Consider the following 21,683-nt stretch of genomic DNA (forward strand, 5'->3'; position numbering starts at 1 on the left):
AGATGGTGCAGCCTCTTCAAGCATCTCACCAACATTCCACTGCCTACAGCAGCCTTCAAGAGGCAGGAAAAGCACTACAATCCTCAGTGCTCTCATGGCAGTATACCTGCAATCTGGCAAAGCACCTCAAGGAGGATCATCATCTCTCAGTGGTTCTCGCCTTCATGTGTGGGGTCAATTCCGAATCTGCACTGCGTTTTGTCCGCACAGGCAATCCTTCAGGAAAGACAAGTGTTCTGGTCTCATCATCGTAGTGAGTCCCCAGCACTGGATATTTCTTCAGGACGCAGTCTTCTGTAACTCTCAGTAATGGATGGGAGGCTGCACTTCAGCTCACCGTTCAGTGGGCCGTGAAACCTTCAGGAACAGCATAGTCTGATATCTGTCAAGCACTCATGACCATGTCTCTGTTTGGAGTCTCCCAGTGTCCCGTGCTGCCTAGCCATGGCATTTGTGGACCCAAAAGAAAATAACACTCCATCTGGGCCTTACTGATAATAAAGAGCAGACATCAGATGTATTGGAGCTTCACTCTGATCCCATTTGAGACCTCCGCATTTTCATTCCGACAGTCTGACAAATGCACATGGAACCCAAGCACACTCATGTGATGGTAAGTTGCATATTACCATGTCGACTGACCATCTCAGAGCTGGAAGAAGGGTAACATGACAAGACACTAGCCAGACCTTCTGGCCCCGTGCTGCATCCTCCCATGTCCAAGTCAGGCATCTGGGGCCTCTGCACAAAACACCTGGGTCTCACAGTTTTAACCATCTAGCAGGAATTGCAAGGCTCAACCTGTGTCAGCGAGGCTCATTGCTCGAAATCATGGAGGTTGGGAGGTGGGAAATAATGTTGGGGTGATATTCAGATATACATGCAGACATGTGATAATGCTGCAGGCAGACAGGAGCACATAAGAAGTCTGAATTTGGGTCCATGCTCCAACTACATGGAGCATGTAGTTGCTCCATGTACAGCAACTACATGGAGGCCAATGAAAGTTGAACCGACTCCACGCACATTGCCATTCAATCCTGTTAGATCCACGTTGAGCACTCATCAATGCAGAAGCATAGGGGACTAAAGCAGCCTCCAGCTTCTAAACTCATGAGGCTACATTATATGAACCTCTGAAGCAGGTCTCAGATATGTCTTGACCAACCACAACTTTCTTAGAGGCAGATGCTTCACTCATATCGATACTGCGCAGAGAACGGTCAGGCATGTAGTGAGATAGTTCTAGATACCATAGAGCAAAGGCAGACGATAGGACATCAGGCAGGACAGGGGGGTATCTGTGACACTTGACAGACCATGGAGCATTTCATTAGCTAGAAGAGGCATACACAACATGAGAAGTGGAATGAGTAAAAATCTATTTACATTTGTGCAAATTCTATACAGATTATGGACAACCATGCTACCTTTGTGCTCTTAGTATTTTAAATTTTTCTTATCCTACTGCTACATCTAGGTGTTCTCTGACATCTACAGCAGAAGTGGAGGCAGCCTGCTGACTGCTACGATAATATAAAGGCAAAATACTGCGGATGCTGGAAATCTGAAACAAAAACAAAAAATGCTGGAAAAACTCAGCAGGTCTGACAGCATCTGTGGAGAGAAAGTCAGAGTTAACGTTTCAAGTCCGTATGACTCTTCTTCAGAGTTGAGGTTTCATTGCTGCTGACTACTACATCATGTTGTCTGAGATGACGTTGGTGGGCATCCGCTGGAGGGCCGAGGCCAGGAGGGCCCCAGCCTGTTTTGGGTCTCCTGCTGTGAGGCAGGTGCTCCCTCCTCAGCCTGTGAAGCTGCAGATGATGGGGTCACAGGCAGAGGGGATTGGGGTTAGCCGGACACTCTCGGAGTTACCTGGGTGGATGGCCCCGGAGTGTCCTCCTCCCCTTGGGTGCCTGAGAGCCCCTGCCTGACTCCTTGAGGAGAAGGGGCACCTGGAGTTAGGTCAAGTTACCCCATCCACCTCTTGCCTAGCCACTGATGGGTTCCACCTATGGCTAGAGCAATGGAGTGCAGGTCCTGGCGCAGATCAGGTACAATGTCCTGGACTAAGGTCTTCAGGGCAGTCGCCATCCCATCAGCGTTGACCTTGGTGCGTTGGCATGTCGACGCAACAACATCAGACTGAACCCAGACGGACACCTCCATTGGCCATTGTAATCTGGTGACAGCATCTGACAACTTTACCTGATGCTTCTGTGCCTGTCTTTACAACTCCAACATCTGTGTGAAGTCTGAGTCCAGAAGCTTGTCATTTGACTCAGACTCTGCAGAAGCCTGGCCTCCAGCCATTCTCAGAGTGCCAGTGACCTTGGATGTCCCTGCCTCCGCCTGCTATGGACCCAAATCTGTGCTATGCTCATCAGATTGTGATCCCAAGCCTGCTCTAGAACTAGGTCCACCAAGGTATGTGTCTGCAGTGGTGGAGGGTGCAGGTGAATGCTGTGACAGCTTTACATCTAGCCGGTTCTCAGGATCCTCATCCAAGGTGGTAAGTGCGCTGTGGCTGATGGTGGGCCTCTTCCTTTTGCTGCTAGTACCTCTCAAAGAGAGAAGAGATAATTAGTGCTTGGCTGCATAGTCACCAAAATTACAAAACACTCACAATTTCTTCAGGTAATCGGTGAGCTGTTGATGGGTCCTTAGTGGCTTGGGAGGCGCTGGTCTCACCCTCGGTTCCGGCATATCCCAGTCCTCGCCAGCTAGTTCTGCTGCACGTTCTTCAAAGATGGTGAGGACCTGAGCTCAGGCATCCCCCCTCCCTTTTGGGATCTCTCCCTTTTGTTGTGGGTGATCTTTTCCATAATAAAGACAAATGGACAGACTGTGAGCAGGACAAATGTCAAGGCAGATGATAAAGCATATGCCCCCACCAAAATCTCATCATGCTCATCAACGTGTTCTCAATGAGCTCTTTAACAGACTTAATTGCATTCTTTAGCGGATCAGGGGGTTCTCAGGGTTGGCCTCCCCCCCACCACCCCACTCACTGGCAGCGTGAAAACAGGAAATGGGCACACTGGCCAGTGCCACTATCTTCATCACCCACCCAACTCCTTTCCTGCCCTAGCAGGACCTAAAAACGCAACCCTTAAAAACGCAACCCCTAGTGTCCATTCACAACCTACTATGAGCTGGGCACAGCAGCTCCACTGCCATGTCAGTACTAACATGAAAACAAAATGGCTCACTGCAACTCGCCCAGCAGCTGGAGAGAAGAGCTTGAAAGAACAGACCAATGACTAATTAGAATAAGTCATCTCACCAATACCCAAACAACAATAAACATAAGATGTGAGGGTTCCGCTAGTACCACTTGCATCTGTGTCTTACAGGCAAAAATGTATCAGTTATTGATAACTTGGAATGCATTGTGTAAGCATGCTTCAAAACAAAAATAAAGCCAAGACATCAGATACAGTCTGTAGTTTGCACTTTCAGAGCAAAGGATGGCAAACAGAAGTGATAACCTTGAACACAGCAGAGCTATTTAAAGGAGAAGGGAAGGACAGGTTAGGAAAGACATTTGATACAAAGTGCTTCCACACTATCTACCATTAACAACACCTTGATTTAAAAATTCTTTGTTTTTAAATCCCTCCACAGTCTCTCACCCCTCCCGTTCTCTATAACCTCTTCCAGCTTCACAACCCTCCCAGATATCTCCGTTCATCTAATTCTGGTCTCCTGAGCATCCTGATTTTAATAGCTCCACCATTAGTGGCTGAGCCTTCAGTTGTCAAGGCCATGAGGTTTGGAATTTCCTCTGTAAACCTCTTCACCCCTCTTTTCTCCTTTAAGACGCTCCTTACAACCTCTCTCTCTGACCAAGCTTTTGGCCATCTGCCTCAATATTACCTTATGTGGTTTGGTGTCAAATTTTGGTATATAAGACTCCTGTGAAACACCTTGCAATATTTTGTTATGTTAAAGGCACTATATAAATACAAGGTAAAGAAAATAGAACCTGCTTCACATGTCTTAGTACTCTCTTTTCATCTTTTTTTTAAATTATTGCAATCAAGTTGAGTGTTGTTAGTATAAAAGCAAAAAACTGCAGATGCTGGAAATCCAAAACAAAAACAAAAATACCTGGAAAAACTCAGCAGGTCTGGCAGCATCTGTGGAGAGGAGCACAGTTAACGTTTCGAGTCCACATGACTCTTCAACAGAACTAAAGAAAAATAGAAAAGGGGTGAAATATAAGCTGGTTTAAGGGGGTGGTGGGACAAGAAGAGCTGGATAGAGGGCCAGTGATAGGTGGAGATAACCAAAAGATGTCACAGACAAAAGGACAAAGAGGTGTTGAAGGTGGTGATATTATCTAAAGGAATGTGCTAATTAAGGGTAGAAAGCAGGACGAGCAAGGTACAGATACCCCACTAGATTCCCAGTCCAAGTATAGAACAAAGTTAAGCTCCTCCTTCCTCAGAAGAACAATCCTACTGTGTCAGTGTATTACTTTTATTGTATCCCACTCTCGCCAGCCCAGCAAATTAAGTACAATTATCTGCTGCACACCAGGTAGAAACTGGATTGAATCTGCCCAGACTCATTTCACGTGGGATCTTTCAGGCAGCAAAGACAGAGGAGACTTTCATTCCATCAGTCTGGCTGAATTTGACGTCAAGATCCCAGAGATGGAAAAACCAGTGTTTAAGCCACTGCAAACTCCATCCCACCATCTCCCTCCCTGCAGCCCCACCCCCTCTCCTGGCAACTTCTTCTTTCCCCTTCAATTAGGACCTTCACCATTTCAGGTCCCTGCATAATGCTCAGTTGCAGGACTATAATTTGGTATTCTTTCCTCTTCTGAATAATAATTTAGAAGAATTCAGACTAGAGGGAGATGTATGGTGGTGTTCCACAGCCTTCAATACTAGGTTCACTGCTGTTTTTGATATACATTAATGGGATACAGAGCACAATTTTGAAATTTGCTTTTGGATGACACAACTCCTGGGAGTGTGGCAACAGTGAGGAAAATGGTAATAGCCTTCAAGAGAACACAGGCGGGTTGATGAAATATTTGGGGACACGAGGCAGATTAAATTCAACATAGAAAAGTATGAGCTGATATACTTTAGTAGAAAGAATGAGGAGAGACAATGCAAGCTAAATGAACAATTTTAAAGGGTGTTTGTATACGAATCTTTGTAGGCGGTAGGGCAGGTCACCAAAGCTGTTAGTAAAACATACAGAATTTATAAATAGAGATAGACAGTACAAAAGCAAAGAAGAAGAGCTAAACCTATCTAAAACAATAGTTTGGTCCCAGTTGGATTACTGAGTCCAATTCTGGATAGCACACTTTAGGAAGGGGATACTGCCTTGGAGGGGGTATAGAAGAGATTTGCTAGAATGGTTCAAAGGATGAGGGTACAATGGAGAAGCAGGGAATTCTTCTTCAGACAGAGAAGGCTGAGTATAGTTGATTGAGGTGATTAAAATCATGGCGGATTTAGATAGAATAAAAAAAAAGCTCATTCCAATAGCCGAAGAGTCAATACCCAGAGGACACTGATTTAAGATAATTGGCTAAAGAACTAGTGGTGACATGAGGAAGATCTTTTTTTTTAATGAATAAAATGGTTAGGTCTTGAAATGCACTGCCTGATAGGGTGGTGGGTGCAGATTAAACAATAGCCTTCAAAAGAGAACTGAATAAATATTTGGAGAAAAAAATTGCAAGTATATAGGGAAAGGGCAGGGAGTGGGACTAATTTTGAATGAGCTGGCACAAACTCAAAGGGTAAATGGCCCCTTCCTGTATTCTACTATTCTATGATTCTATGAAACATTTGGTTAAAATTTACCTGGGCACTACAATGCACACTGCCTAGACAGGTGCAGAAGTGGGTGTGGGAGGAGAAGCTCATCAAACTTCCCCTCAATAATTTCTCTTGGTATCATCATTAGATATAATGCAGAAGAAAAAACACAAATCATCTTAAATGAACACATTTTTAGAGAAGGGACTTTTAAAACATGCAAGATTTTATGAACTGCCATTTGTCACTGTTGTGAGTACTTAATAAAAAAAAGTCTTATCCACTTAACAAGGAAAGCCAGCCAGAGGTCCCATCTTCTTTCCTGAATCACCCTATTGCTGACAAGTTGCCAAAGCACGCTCGACTAATAAAACACCCAATGAAAACAATCATCTGTTCCACATCTCTGGCCAGGTAAATGAAGTTTTATTTGTCTCGGTCCATTCAGCTAAAAGCATTGTTAGCCAAAATTGGAATTCAGTAATAAACTACAAATACAGATGCTCCCCCCACCCACCACCCCACCATCCCAAATACAATATACAATCAGTGTGATGACTCTTTATCTAATAATCAGGTGTAATACTTTCACAAACCCTAAGATGTAGAGAAAATAGTCAATCAGTTCAATCACTAATCATTTATGCTGTGATTCCTGTCACTCTAAAAATAGTTTACTTGGACAATGTCTTCATTATATCCAGTGGCACAGCACATTCATGCACCTGAAATCACATGGTAATTGAATGCAGGTTTCTTCCTCCATTTTCCCATGCTTCGCTGCATCATCGGGCTTTGGGAAGGTAATGATTGGAGATGGTGTGGTTCCCTCAGGAGGGAGAAAGAAAATTGGAGAGCTAGTTTGCTTCAAAGATTAGTGAGTAAGCAAAAATTTCCACCAAAAATCAAACTTCTTCCTTTTCAGTACAATCATCACCCTGTATCAGTCTATAATGAGCCAACTATCCCAAGGATGAATCCCACTGTTCCATGTGGAAATTACAGAGAGCTATCCAGAAAAATGTTAGCATGTTCTTTGAAATACATCTAATAGATAGCAGCTTTGGTTTAAAGTCTTTGGTGCTTTAAGTTGGCATAAAGTCTGTCATTGAATCATACAGCACAAGTGGAGACCATGCATTTCATCATGCCTGTGCTGAATTTCTGAAAGATCTACCAATTCATCCCACTCCCCCAATCTTTCCCCATAGCCCTGCATTTCCTTTTTTGAGTATTAGTCTTGTTCCCTTCAGAAAAATATTATTGATTCTGCTTCCACCACCATTTCAGGCCATGCATTCCAGATTGTAACAACTCACTGAGTAAAAAATGTCACCTCATCTCCCTCTTGGCTTTTTTGTCAATTATCTTAAATTTGTGGCCTCTGGATACTGACACACCTGTCAATGGAAACAGTTTCTCTCTACCTACCCTATCAAAACTCCTCATAATTTTGAAAAACCTCTACTGATTCTCCCCTTAACCTTCTTTGCTCCAAGGTTCTAACAACCCCATCCACTCTACATAGCTGAATTACCTCATCCCTGGTAACATTTGGTAAATCTCCTCTGCATTTCTCCAAGGCCTCAATATTCTTTCTAAAGTGTCTTGCCCTTACTTGGACACAGTGCTCTAGCTAAGGTCTAACCAGTGATTTATAAAAGGTTTACTGTAATTTCCTTGTTTTTGCACTCTACCTCTATTATTAAAGCTAAGAGTCCTGCATACTTTAAAAGCAAAAATAGCAATATTGATTTGTCCTGCCACCTTCAAAGATTTGTGTATGTGAACTCCTAGGTCTCTCTGCTCCTGTACCCCATTTAAAATGCTGCCATTGTCGCTTCTCATTTGGGAGTTGCTTTTTTTAAATTAAGAAACTGAGATGAAGGAGCAAGGTCCATTGTGCATGAGGTTGAAAAGAATGAAAGAGAAGATAAAATGAATTAGGAAGTAGTAGCTGAGCATTTGCAAACTTGCTTTTAAAAACGTACAGATTTCAAGGGGAAAGAAAGGCCAGAAAGGAAGAACAAGTTGCATAGTGTCACGGTTAGAATACTGTGCACCAAGTCCTGATTTCAACAACGTGAAGGTACGAGAAGGAGGACGAGTTTTTTTAAGATAGATTATTTGGAGCTTACAAGGAACAAGAGAGGGAAATAAAAAGATTCAGACTCAAAGGACACGTTCCAAATCCTTGACATGTAACCTCAAATCCAAATTAGAACACTAGAACAATCTAGTCTTGTCATTGATGGCAAGGATTAAAGAAAAAGCAAGGATGATAAAAGGTCCTTTAATTCCTCTCTGGAATGAAAGCACTGGCATTAGTTTGACCTTATAATTCTACCAGGACAATGATATTTTGACTGAAAATATTCAACTTATTGCTAATTCCAGGCAGCAACGTTAACTACCAGAACCTTATCTTCTACTGCCATGATGTCAGGCAAATTGCAGCTTAATGCAAAGTGAAATGTGCTTGGAAATTATATTTAAAACCTTCAACATAGCAAAACTTTTTAAAGATTATTTAAAATAATAAACCATGTTTGTTAGCAATTACCAAAGCACATTTTAACGTGATATAACTCAAAGTTACTTCATACTTAGCCTTGGAAGCTACTTCACCTTCAAACCAAATAATTGGGAACCTGTAGATTTGGATAATTAAAGGCACAAACCTGCAACCAACCACATCATGACTGATACTGTAAAAGCATCCACATCCAAGTCAAACGCCCACAGCTCCAGGTAAATATTAGGATTTCCAGGGGTAACGGGGAGGGACAAATTAAACTATGATGGAAGAAGGAAAAGTTGATTTTTCACAGATGAGCAAGGTGTTTGGTTAGACTAGATGCAGTGTTACAAGGCAGTAGCTGCAAATTCAATAGCCCATTCCATGATCTTCTGACCCATGTCACATCATAGTGTCCTGAAGTATTCCACTCTTACAGGTACTTTCTTTTTTTCACTCTCATCTCACAATTATTTTCCTGCTTTCAGTTATGTTGAAACGTCTCAGCACTAGGTTTGGTTTCCATTGTATCGCAATTCACCAAACTAATATTATTGATAGGCGCATAGTTCTCCTCTATCCTTTCACTTCATTAGTTGTTCCATTTGACAACCAGATTTAATAAAGGCCTAAATAAAGAAGGTTGTTTTCCCTATAAAAACAGTCACTACCATGAATTCAGACCTAGCCCCAGCTGAAAAGACATTCATGACTCAAAAATGTCAGGGACAAAAAAAATGGTGTTATTTGTCCCTGATTAAAATTTAAGAGGTTGGGAATTCATAAATGTAAAACATAGTTAATTAAACCACCACAATATGTTATCCTTTCAAAACATCAGCTCCTCAGTTGTGGGGTGTATGTACTTACCTAGTTTGCAGTTTGCATAACCATTAATCGACACAGCATGTACGAGAGAAATAGCAGATTACTTGGGCGGGACTTTCCAGTCCTGCTGGCGGCAGGCAGGATGGGAACATGTGGAGGAGGGCCAAAAGTCGGTTTCCCTCTGCATAAAAAAAGTTTGCGATTGTCCGCTCCCTACTTTCATGGTGGGTTGGGCAGCCCACCGAACTGTGTCAGGAACTGTATTTGCATCACTTAAATATCATGAATACTCATTATAAAGGCAGCTCGCCAGAATCTTACCCACACTCCAGATGATAGGGCCACATTGACAGCTAAGTACACCAGCATGATTCACTACCGGACATAAGTGACATGCACTGGCGAGCAGCACTTCACTCGTGATCTCAAGGTATCTTCGCCTACCTTTCATTGCGCTGCGCTCACAGCTGCTCCGACTCTGTGCCAGGCTGAGCAGGCAAGACCAGCTGGGAAGCATGGGAGTCTCTGAGCTAACACTTACCATTCCAGACCAGTGGGAAGATGGAGGGGGGGCATGGGAAGGGGCTGTGGGGCAAAGGCTTGACTGGGGAATGTGGGGGAAGGTAAGACAAAACAGAGGCAAGGGAAGTGGCTGGAGGGCAAAGGCTTGACTGAGGGGGGGTGGAAGGTGAGATAAGACAGAGGCAAGGAAAAGGGCTAGAAGGAAAAGGCTTGACTGCTGACTGAGTAGTGGGGGGAAGACTGGGGAAAGGTGCACATGGACACATGACTAGGGGAAGACTGGGGAAGGGTGCACATGGACACATGACTGGGGGAAGACTGGGGAAGTGTGCACGCGAACACAGCATGGGGGGGAAGACTGGGGAAGGGTGCACATGGACACATGACTGGGGGAAGACTGGGAAGGGTGCACGCGAACACATCACAGGTGGGGAAGACTGAGGAAGGTGCACACAGATAAATCACAGGGGCGGGGAGGTGGTGATTTTAATGCAGTGGGGGCCAGAAGGCTTAGGTAGTCCTGGGCAGTAACACAAGAGGCAGTCGGGGCCAGAGAGCTTAATCAGTCCTGCACAAGAGGAAGTCGGGGCCAGAAGGCTTAGGCAGTTCTGTGGATCTGCATCACAATTTAGAGGGCTGTGCGTGGCATGCCTGTCCTGGTCCCTGTCTAGGCAGGGGGTTGGCCTGTCAGTCCTAAGTCAGTCTTGCCCAGCATGGTGCACAGGGCATGGTCATTCCTTCACACATGTCAGGCCTGGAAGCTGGTGGCTTCATACTGGGCCGCAGGTGGCACAGTCTCGGCCAGGGAAAGTATCTTCAGTCTGTAGATGGGGAAGAGGTAATGTCGGGGCAGGCACTCAATGGTCTCACAGAGGGGTGGTCTTTGTAAGTCACAGTCCAAAAGGCCTCAAGATGGGGCATCGGGACATCAACATCAAACAGTTCAGGGGGAGGACTGGGATATCAACTACAATCACGATGGGATCAAGGATGAGTGGGAGGAAGGAGAGTTATTTGATGGAGGGAAACCTGAACATGATGCTACTCCAGCACAATGGGAGGGATCTCAATGGTCACAGGGAGGGGGATGGTAGGGGTCAAAGCTGTTCTGGTAGTAAAACCTCAGTACCACCATTTTTCAAGCTGATCCAATGATGCAGTTGAAAAACAAGTATGGAAAAAATTGCTAATTGAAGGCGTACCCAATTGACTTCCGCTTTTCCAAACTGAGGAAGGAAGGCACAGTTGAGACATGTTAGGAACAGTCAAAAGCCAACTGAGGGAATGTAGTGCCTTAACTCTTGCAGCACATTCATGCGAGATTACAATCCCGATTTGGGCCATTGTAGGATTGGCTTGCAAAGATCCTTTGTCCCTCTTGTGAAAAATCCCCAGGGTCAGAAGGAACCAATTGAAAAGGGGCCACAGGCCAAAATGCATCTGCCTAATGGCCCTAAGAACTCTAAACCTTGCAACTGGCACATTCAATTTGTGACCTCACGTGCCCCTTTGCCCCGAACCCTCAAAACTATCATACCATGATTGCAAGTGTGGGCTCCTGTGTAATCCAAAGGATGCAGTCTGACAGTGCCCTGAGTGAGGTCTCTGCCGCCTGGCAGAACTCACTGAGATCCAAGCCACTGTGTGAAAGCACTGTAAAAAGCGTGTCATTTTGGCAGGGGTGGGGGGGCGGTCGGGCGATGATCCGGGTGCCTATAATACAGCTTGCAAGGGGACTATTTGGGGATGTAATGGCTGGGATGATAGGAACTCATGGGCTCCACATAGACAGCCTAGTTAGCGAATGTATGGTGACCATTGCAGTCTTATATTCATTCATTTTTCTGTTCATTGCTTCTGCAGGTATGAACATGAGGGCATGATGGAGGGAACAGAAAATGTTGTGGTTATCCTGGCAATCAGACACCTCTCATTCCTCCAGATGAGCGAGAGACAGTGCCATAGACGCCTTCGCATGTTTAGGCATGTGGTGGTTCACATTCTCCAGGAGGAGTTGATGGTGCAGGAACTGGGAGGCCATCCCTTGCCAGTGACTCTCAAAGTAACCACCACTCTGAGCTTCTTCACAAGTGGCTCATTCCAGGGCTCCATTGGGTACTTCTGTGGGATTCTCAAGCATCTGCTCACAAGTGCATCTGAGAGGTTACAGACGCCTTATCTAGCAAGGCGCACAATTACGTCCAATTCTCCCCAGATGAAGCCAGCCAGGCTGTGGGAGCAACTATCTCCGGGTTGCTACAGGTCACGGTGCCATAGACTGCACTCATGTGGCTTTAAGAGGTCCCTGTCAGCAGCCACTACAATTCATCAACAGGAAAGGGTTGCATTCACTAAATGTGCAGCTGGTCTGCAACCACCAGAAGCAGATTATGCAGGTTTGTGCGAGATTCCCTGGAAGCTCCCACGACTCGTGCATCTTGCGTCATTCCCAGCTGCCACAGAGTGCCCACAAAGTGCCTCCGAGGAGAGCAGTGATGTAGTGCTGCCAGAGAGCTTCTATTTAAAGCAGATAAAAGTAAAATACTGCGGATGCTGGAAATCTGAAACAAAAACAAAAATAGCTGGAGAAACTCAGCAGGTCTGACAGCATCTGTGGAGAAGAAGACAGAGTTAACGTTTCGAGTCCGTATGACTCTTCATCTATTTAAAGCAGCCTTGTCGAGCTCATTGCTGCCTGCCAAACTTGTTAGATATTCAAAACAAAATAAAAACAGAATTACCTGGAAAAACTCAGCAAGTCTGGCAGCATCGGCGGAGAAGAAATCAGTCAACGTTTCGAGCCCTCATGGCCCTTCAGCAGAACTCAGTTCTGCTGAAGGGCCATGAGGGCTCGAAACGTTGACTGATTTCTTCTCCGCCGATGCTGCCAGACTTGCTGAGTTTTTCCAGGTAATTCTGTTTTTATTTTGTTTTGGATTTCCAGCATCCGCAGTAGCTTTTAGCTTTTTGTTAGATATTCAACTGTCTTACATTTGGAATATGCTGTAAAGCTGCTCATCCAATCATAGGCTGGTTCCTCCTTGCACTTGCTTCTGATAGGCTCACTAGCAAGCCTATCACCAGCAAACGCAGAGAGAAACTGGACTGTGATTGGATGAGCAGAAAAGAGTGGAATTACATTTTGAAGGTACGTTCCAGAACCTGGAGTGCAAGGCAAGCCGAGCTGTGGGGCCCAGGCTAGCCCAAGCAGAGCACAAGGCAAACCAAGCAGCACAAGACAGTTGCAAAGGGACCCAGGCAGGCCTTAGCAGGGACCAGATGTGCCCCAGCAAGGCATCCGGATCAGGGCAGACTGGCATCTAAGCAAGTGAGTGACTGGAGACTGTGTGAGAGAGCGAGCGCGGGCGGGGGATTGGGGAGGAGGGGGCGAGCGCGGGCGGGGGCTTGGGGGGGAGGGGGCGAGCGCGGGCGGGGGCTTGGGGGGGAGGGGGCGAGCGCGGGCGGGGGCTTGGGGGGGAGGGGGCGAGCGCGGGCGGGGGCTTGGGGGGGAGGGGGCGAGCGCGGGCGGGGGCTTGGGGGGGAGGGGGCGAGCGCGGGCGGGGGCTTGGGGGGGAGGGGGCGAGCGAGGGCGGGGGCTTGGGGGGGAGGGGGCGAGCGAGGGCGGGGGCTTGGGGGGGAGGGGGCGAGCGAGGGCGGGGGCATGGGGGGGAGGGGGCGAGCGAGGGCGGGGGCTCGGGGGGGAGGGGGCGAGCGAGGGCGGGGGCTCGGGGGGGAGGGGGCGAGCGAGGGCGGGGTCTCGGGGAGGAGGGGGCGAGCGAGGGCGGGGTCTCGGGGAGGAGGGGGCGAGCGAGGGCGGGGTCTCGGGGAGGAGGGGGCGAGCGAGGGCGGGGTCTCGGGGAGGAGGGGGCGAGCGAGGGCGGGGTCTCGGGGAGGAGGGGGCGAGCGAGGGCGGGGTCTCGGGGAGGAGGGGGCGAGCGAGGGCGGGGTCTCGGGGAGGAGGGGGCGAGCGAGGGCGGGGTCTCGGGGAGGAGGGGGCGAGCGAGGGCGGGGTCTCGGGGAGGAGGGGGCGAGCGAGGGCGGGGTCTCGGGGAGGAGGGGGCGAGCGAGGGCGGGGTCTCGGGGAGGAGGGGGCGAGCGAGGGCGGGGTCTCGGGGAGGAGGGGGCGAGCGAGGGCGGGGTCTCGGGGAGGAGGGGGCGAGCGAGGGCGGGGTCTCGGGGAGGAGGGGGCGAGCGAGGGCGGGGTCTCGGGGAGGAGGGGGCGAGCGAGGGCGGGGTCTCGGGGAGGAGGGGGCGAGCGAGGGCGGGGTCTCGGGGAGGAGGGGGCGAGCGAGGGCGGGGTCTCGGGGAGGAGGGGGCGAGCGAGGGCGGGGTCTCGGGGAGGAGGGGGCGAGCGAGGGCGGGGTCTCGGGGAGGAGGGGGCGAGCGAGGGCGGGGTCTCGGGGAGGAGGGGGCGAGCGAGGGCGGGGTCTCGGGGAGGAGGGGGCGAGCGAGGGCGGGGTCTCGGGGAGGAGGGGGCGAGCGAGGGCGGGGTCTCGGGGAGGAGGGGGCGAGCGAGGGCGGGGTCTCGGGGAGGAGGGGGCGAGCGAGGGCGGGGTCTCGGGGAGGAGGGGGCGAGCGAGGGCGGGGTCTCGGGGAGGAGGGGGCGAGCGAGGGCGGGGTCTCGGGGAGGAGGGGGCGAGCGAGGGCGGGGTCTCGGGGAGGAGGGGGCGAGCGAGGGCGGGGTCTCGGGGAGGAGGGGGCGAGCGAGGGCGGGGTCTCGGGGAGGAGGGGGCGAGCGAGGGCGGGGTCTCGGGGAGGAGGGGGCGAGCGAGGGCGGGGTCTCGGGGAGGAGGGGGCGAGCGAGGGCGGGGTCTCGGGGAGGAGGGGGCGAGCGAGGGCGGGGTCTCGGGGAGGAGGGGGCGAGCGAGGGCGGGGTCTCGGGGAGGAGGGAGCGAGCGAGGGCGGGGTCTCGGGGAGGAGGGAGCGAGCGAGGGCGGGGTCTCGGGGAGGAGGGAGCGAGCGAGGGCGGGGTCTCGGGGAGGAGGGAGCGAGCGAGGGCGGGGTCTCGGGGAGGAGGGAGCGAGCGAGGGCGGGGTCTCGGGGAGGAGGGAGCGAGCGAGGGCGGGGTCTCGGGGAGGAGGGAGCGAGCGAGGGCGGGGTCTCGGGGAGGAGGGAGCGAGCGAGGGCGGGGTCTCGGGGAGGAGGGAGCGAGCGAGGGCGGGGTCTCGGGGAGGAGGGAGCGAGCGAGGGCGGGGTCTCGGGGAGGAGGGAGCGAGCGAGGGCGGGGTCTCGGGGAGGAGGGAGCGAGCGAGGGCGGGGTCTCGGGGAGGAGGGAGCGAGCGAGGGCGGGGTCTCGGGGAGGAGGGAGCGAGCGAGGGCGGGGTCTCGGGGAGGAGGGAGCGAGCGAGGGCGGGGTCTCGGGGAGGAGGGAGCGAGCGAGGGCGGGGGGAGAGAAGGAGCGAGGGCGGGGGGAGAGAAGGAGCGAGGGCGGGGGGAGAGAAGGAGCGAGGGCGGGGGGAGAGAAGGAGAGAGAGCGCGCGGGGGGAGAGAAGGAGAGAGAGCGCGCGGGGGGAGAGAAGGAGAGAGAGCGCGCGGGGGGAGGGAGAGAGAGCGCGCGGGGGGAGGGAGAGAGAGCGCGCGGGGGGAGGGAGAGAGAGCGCGCGGGGGGAGGGAGAGAGAGCGCGCGGGGGGAGGGAGAGAGAGCGCGCGGGGGGAGGGAGAGAGAGCGCGCGGGGGGAGGGAGAGAGAGCGCGCGGGGGGAGGGAGAGAGAGCGCGCGGGGGGAGGGAGAGAGAGCGCGCGGGGGGAGGGAGAGAGAGCGCGCGGGGGGAGGGAGAGAGAGCGCGCGGGGGGAGGGAGAGAGAGCGCGCGGGGGGAGGGAGAGAGAGCGCGCGGGGGGAGGGAGAGAGAGCGCGCGGGGGGAGGGAGAGAGAGCGCGCGGGGGGAGGGAGAGAGAGCGCGCGGGGGGAGGGAGAGAGAGCGCGCGGGGGGAGGGAGAGAGAGCGCGCGGGGGGAGGGAGAGAGAGCGCGCGGGGGGAGGGAGAGAGAGCGCGCGGGGGGAGGGAGAGAGAGCGCGCGGGGGGAGGGAGAGAGAGAGCGCGGGGGGAGGGAGGGAGGGAGAGAGCGCGGGGGCGGGGAGGGAGGGAGAGAGCGCGGGGGCGGGGAGGGAGGGAGAGAGCGCGGGGGCGGGGAGGGAGGGAGAGAGCGCGGGGGCGGGGAGGGAGGGAGAGAGCGCGGGGGGGGGGAGGGAGGGAGAGAGCGCGGGGGGAGGGAGGGAGGGAGAGAGCGCGGGGGGAGGGAGGGAGGGAGAGAGCGCGGGGGGAGGGAGAGAGCGCGGGGGGAGGGAGGGAGGGAGAGAGCGCGGGGGGAGGGAGAGAGCGCGGGGGGAGGGAGGGAGGGAGGGAGAGAGAGCGGGGGGAGGGAGGGAGGGAGAGAGAGCGGGGGGGGGGAGGGAGGGAGAGAGCGCGGGGGCGGGGAGGGAGGGAGAGAGCGCGGGGGGATGGAGGGAGGGAGAGAGCGCGGGGGGAGGGAGGGAGGGAGAGAGCGCGGGGGGAGGGAGGGAGGGAGAGAGCGCGGGGGGAGGGAGGGAGGGAGAGAGCGCGGGGGGAGGGAGAGAGCGCGGGGGGAGGGAGGGAGGGAGGGAGAGAGAGCGGGGGGAGGGAGGGAGGGAGAGAGAGCGGGGGGGGGGAGGGAGGGAGAGAGCGCGGGGGCGGGGAGGGAGGGAGAGAGCGCGGGGGCGGGGAGGGAGGGAGAGAGCGCGGGGGCGGGGAGGGAGGGAGAGAGCGCGGGGGCGGGGAGGGAGGGAGAGAGCGCGGGGGCGGGGAGGGAGGGAGAGAGCGCGGGGGCGGGGAGGGAGGGAGAGAGCGCGGGGGCGGGGAGGGAGGGAGAGAGCGCGGGGGCGGGGAGGGAGGGAGAGAGCGCGGGGGCGGGGAGGGAGAGAGCGCGGGGGCGGGGAGGGAGAGAGCGCGGCGGCGGGGAGGGAGAGAGCGCGGGGGCGGGGAGGGAGAGAGCGCGGGGGCGGGGAGGGAGCGCGAGGGCAGGGAGGGAGCGCGAGGGCGGGGAGCGCAGGGGGAGGGAGCGAGGTGCGCTGGGGGAGGGGGGGGATGGAGGGAGGGAGCAGGGAGGGAGGGAGGGAGGGAGCGGGGAGGGAGGGAGGGAGCGCGGGGGGAGGGAGGGAGGGAGCGCAGGGTGGGGGGGTGGTCCGAGGGGGATAGAGAGCATGCGGGGGCAGCGATGGGGGAGAGAGTGTGCAGGGGGGGGGTAGAGAGTGCAGGCGGTGCGGGGGGAGTAGAGAGAGCGCGGGGAGGGTCGGAGGGAGAGAGCGCACGGGGTGGTGGGGGCTCGGGGGGTGAGAGAGAAGTGCGGGGGCGGGGAGGAGATAGCGCGTGGGGGGGCCGGCATAAGAGAGGAGGCGGGGGGTGAGCGGAGAGAGAGAGTGCGGAGGGGTGAGGGGAGAGAGAGAGTGCGGAGGGGGTGAGGGGAAGGAGAGTGTGCAGCGGAATGGGGGAGAGAGACTGCGTGGGTTGGTGGTGGAGAAGGGGTGTGGGGGAGAGAGACTGTGGATGGCTGCAGGGTTAGACAGGGAGTGAGGAGAAAGAGTGTGGGGCGGTGGGGGTAGAGAGTGAATGTGGGGGTTGGGGGAAAGTGTGTAGGGCCGGTAGAGAGAGCGTAGGGGTTGACAGAGAGCGTAGGGGTTGACAGAGAGCGTAGGGGTTGACATAGAGCGTAGGGGTTGACATAGAGCGTGGGTGGGAGTGAGAGTGTGCGGAAAGAGCATGATTCACATTAATTCCTTGGCTGTAATGACCTAAGGATGTGAAATGCGGTCTAGTGTTTTTGTTCCCTGCTAGCAGGCTTTGCATGGAACTTACAGCACAGAAACAGGCTATTTGGCCTGCCCATCTGTGTTGGTGTTTATGTTTCACACAAGCTTCCTCACACCCTTCTTGATTACACTATCAGGGTAACCTTCAGCTTCTTTCTTCCTTGTGTTTTTATCAAGTTCTTGAATGTATCTATATTAGAATCTTGGAATAGTTACAGCACAGGAGGCAAATCCGCCCATTGTCTCTGTGTCGGTTCTCTGCAACAGCAACTCAGCTAGTCCCACTCATCTGCCTTTCCCATGTAGCCCTGTAAAATCTTCTCTTCAGACAATTATCCAGTTCCCTTCTGAAAACTGCAATTGAATCTGTCTTCATCACACACTCAGGCAGTGCATTCCAGATCCAAACCACTGAAGAAGTTGCCCTTCATGTCGCCTCTGGTTCTTTTGTTAATCACCTTAGGGTTCCCGACCTTCTGCAATGGGAACAGTTTCTCCCCATTTATTCTATCCAGACCCTTCATGATTTTGAACACGTCTAACAAATCTCCTCTCAACCTCCTCTTCTCCAAGGAGAACAGCCCCAGCTTCGCCAATCTATCCATGTAACTTAAGTCATCCTCAGAACCAATCTTGGAAATCTTTTCTTCACCCTTTCTAAAACATTCACATCCTTCCCACTGAAGCTGAATCAGTGTTTTCTGAAGGTTCATAACTTACTTGCTTTTGTACTCAATGCCCCTATTTATAAAACCCAGGATTCAGTATAATTTATTGACCACTTCCCAAACTGGCCTCCTGCCTTCAATGATTTATTCACAAACACACAAATGATTTATTCACAAACACACATGGTCCCGCTACTCCTGCTTTCCCTTTAGAATTGTAACCTTTATTTTATGTCACCTCTCCTCATTCTTCCAGCCAAAATGTATCACTTTAATCAAGAAAAGCAGTGATCCCTCTCTATACCATCCCCCAGTCAGAAGTAAGTAAAGTTTTCTGAAATTCATGTTTTTAATAGGCTTGAATTAAATAATTAAACTGTTGCATAATGAAATTCTAGCTACACTAAAGGCTAGTGATTCAAAATACTACACAGTTCAAAATAAAATGCCTACCATCTACTGGCACTAATATTTTTCACTTAAAAAACACAGTTTACTGATTTTTGGGGACTCAAATGATTAATATATAGGAAAACAGTGCAATAGTAGATTTAGAAATGATAGTCAACACTTTTTCTTCGAGATCCTGCACCTCAAAATTTGCCACTACACACTGGTTAAGGCCGAGTCCAGAGGCTCGTCATCCAACTTAGGCTCAACAGGAGTCTGGCCTTTAGCAGTCCTCCAGGTGCTGGTGTCCTTGGATGTCCCAGTTTCTGCCTGCTCTGGACCCGAGTCTGTGGGGTGCATACCAGATTGTCACCCCTAATCTGCTCTAGAACTAGGTCCCACCAAGGTGTGTGTCTCTGCGTTGGTGGAGGGTGCAGGTGAATGCTATGATGGGTCTTCTTCTACTGGGTCCTCTGGATCCTCATCCAAGGTAGTGTGGGGGTTGGGCTGATGAACTGGCTGCCTGTGCCTCTTTTCCTCTTTGTGTTGGTGCCTATCAAAGAGAAATTAGATTATTAGTGATTGTCGGCATAGCGACCAGCATAACAAAGCACTCACAGTTTCGTCAGCTAAGGGCGAGATGGTGATGGGTCCTCACTGGGTTTGGAGGATCTCACCCTCGGCGCAGGCACGGTCCCATTCTTCACCGGCCAGTTCTGCCGCACGCTCTTCAAACTCTGTAAGGAGCCTGAGTTCAGGCATCCCCTCCGGTCCAGGATCTTTCCCTGTTGTTGTGGGTGATCTTGTCCTGCATAAAGATGGATGGACAGACTGTGAGCAAGATGGATGCCAAGGCAGATGATAAAGATGCCTGCCTTCCGTGGGTCCTGAGTTGACCTGTATAAGGGCTGAGGATGCAAACTGCACAGACTGTGAGAAGAAATTAAGATGTCGAATGTGTGAGAGAGTCAGCGGTGATGTCTCTTGTGCTGGCAGCGTGTGAGATCCCTGTGGACTGTAACCCTGTGATTGCCTGATGGGCTTGTGAGAATGTGAGTTGAAAATGAGGAGAAAGTGGACTTAACCTGGCAGAACGGATGAGATCCTTCAACCATTTCCTGCATTAGATGGCGGTTCTCCTGTGGGCTTCTTTGGCACTGACCACACTAGTGACCTTTTCCCCACTGGTGATGTTGGTGGACCCCTGACTCCCACTGGTGGACCTCTGGTGTGCCTCCACCACATCCAGAAGTAACCCCAGCACTTTGTCACCAAACCTGGGGGCAGTCGGCTGCTTTCCTTTTGGGACCATCACTCGTCAAGACCAGTCCTGGGCTGCAGAGAGTGAATAATTTGCGCAGGTATGGCTTAAATATGATGCCCGGAAAGGTGATCCAATGAGGTCATGGCGGAGCAGACGAATCGCAGCCCACCCGCCACAAGGTCCAACATTGATCGCTTTCATGTATATATAATGAGCTGAAAAGCGGACAATCTGACACGCAAACCCGCCATTCCATCCGGCGGGAGACGTCCCGCTTTTCCCACCCGCCACCGCACTTAGTCTCCAGAGCAGAACATTCCGCCCCTTGTTTCTACCTGGTGGAAGGTCAGTGTTTACCCAGACAATTTTTTTCTAATGAGTTAAAGCTGTTTGTTTACACTAGTACAAGAAGCAAAATAGCAATGATAACTGTGAAACTTGGCAACAGGCGACAATGCCGAAAACAACAACCCACAACTTGAATTGACAGCTTCATGTGCGGCACTTGTGGCAGAAACTGCCTCTCAAGGATTGGCCTTCTCAGGCATCAGCAAAGGTGCACCAAGTGAAGAGCCACCAGCCCCAGCCAACCTAAATGGACTGTTTGCTGCATGCCCGTAAATGGAAGGCCACCAACCCAACCATGTGTTGTAACATGCCACAGGTTCACAGAATTGTTGAACCATGATTATGGAGAGAGAAAGCTTTTCAATAAATGCTCCCTGATCCCTAATGATATTCAATCAAATTCTAGAATAAATGTTCACGGAATTTATATGCATGACCTCTAGTCCTACCATCTCTATTCTTTTAAAATACCTAACCAGGCTGTGTCCAATCTCTTCATTTTAAGACTGTTAATCATATCCCCTCTAAGCCTGTAAATAACCTTAACTTTTTGAGCCTATCCTCAAAGCCAAGAACTCTCATGTTTGATTTCATTCTGGACCTTCTCTAGAATCTTCTCCGCACCTTCTCTGGAACACCACCATTTCCCAGGACCAAAATGGGCACAATGTGGGAATGCACAGGAGTCAATATAGCACAAGTGATCCTCAATGTTTTCTACACAATGGTCCCAGTAATACAACCTAAAACCCTATTTACTTTCACTACAGTAATTTTCACTGCTTGTGTGCTTTCAATGAGTGACTAATTTTTAGCCCACTTCTCTATCGTGATTTAGCACCTTTAACAGGAACCATTTAGTATAGTCATACCTGGGGCCAGTTTTTAATTCAGGCAACGAGGGTTTTGCCTGCCAGCGGAGAGTCAGCGAGAGTCCCTCGTCACCTCCTTTGGGGAAGGCCCACCGTATTCAGTGCATACACGCCCTGCAGGATCCAATAGGCATAGAATCCAGAGAAATTTAATAGACACATTAATGTCATTACAAGGAGCAGGCCAGAGCAGGGTAGGTCAGAATTTAGATACAGCTTCTCAGTGAGGTTGGGAACAGTGTTTTGACCAGAGGTAGAAAGTAACTTTGGAGGAATTTAGTCCATAAGGGAAGAAATTTAAGAAATGGTCAGAGACCATTTAGTGTTAATGTTAGAAACTTCTGAAAAATTGAGTGTCACAATGAATTTTTCACCCGAAAAGTGAAGATCAAAGATTCCAGTTTCAGCAGAGGTCTGATGATGGCCTGGGGGTAGGGGTCCAGGCTGAGATTAGAAGACAAATAGTCCAGTATTTCTAACTTTGGGATCAGAAAATATTGAGGACCCCCAAAGGAGGTCAGAGAATGCTGAGGCTAGTGAGGAAGTCAGAGATGTGACAGGCAACTAGTCAAGCCAAGGAAAAGATTCTGCTGAAAAACCTGGGTAGCAGTAGCACGAGAGAGTCACTGAACAATGCATGTGCACAATGTGACAAGGTGTAATTTAGGTCACTGTCTCACATTCCTGGCAAAAGCTGATCACAAGTGCTAGCAG

At 51.6% G+C, this 21,683-nt stretch overlaps 2 protein-coding genes across 2 annotated transcripts in view; both read right to left on the reverse strand.

Moving 5' to 3' along the window:
- LOC144682291 (hydrocephalus-inducing protein-like) overlaps positions 1-21,683 on the reverse strand; it is a 524,265-nt gene that overhangs the window by 494,289 nt on the left and 8,293 nt on the right. The gene's annotated exons all lie outside the window — the stretch shown is intronic.
- The window catches only part of cmtr2 (cap methyltransferase 2), a 228,335-nt gene that overhangs the window by 137,232 nt on the left and 69,420 nt on the right, over positions 1-21,683 (reverse strand). The gene's annotated exons all lie outside the window — the stretch shown is intronic.

The sequence above is a fragment of the Cetorhinus maximus genome, chromosome 6 (assembly GCF_964194155.1).
Source record: "Cetorhinus maximus chromosome 6, sCetMax3.hap1.1, whole genome shotgun sequence".
Lineage (NCBI taxonomy): Eukaryota > Metazoa > Chordata > Chondrichthyes > Lamniformes > Cetorhinidae > Cetorhinus > Cetorhinus maximus.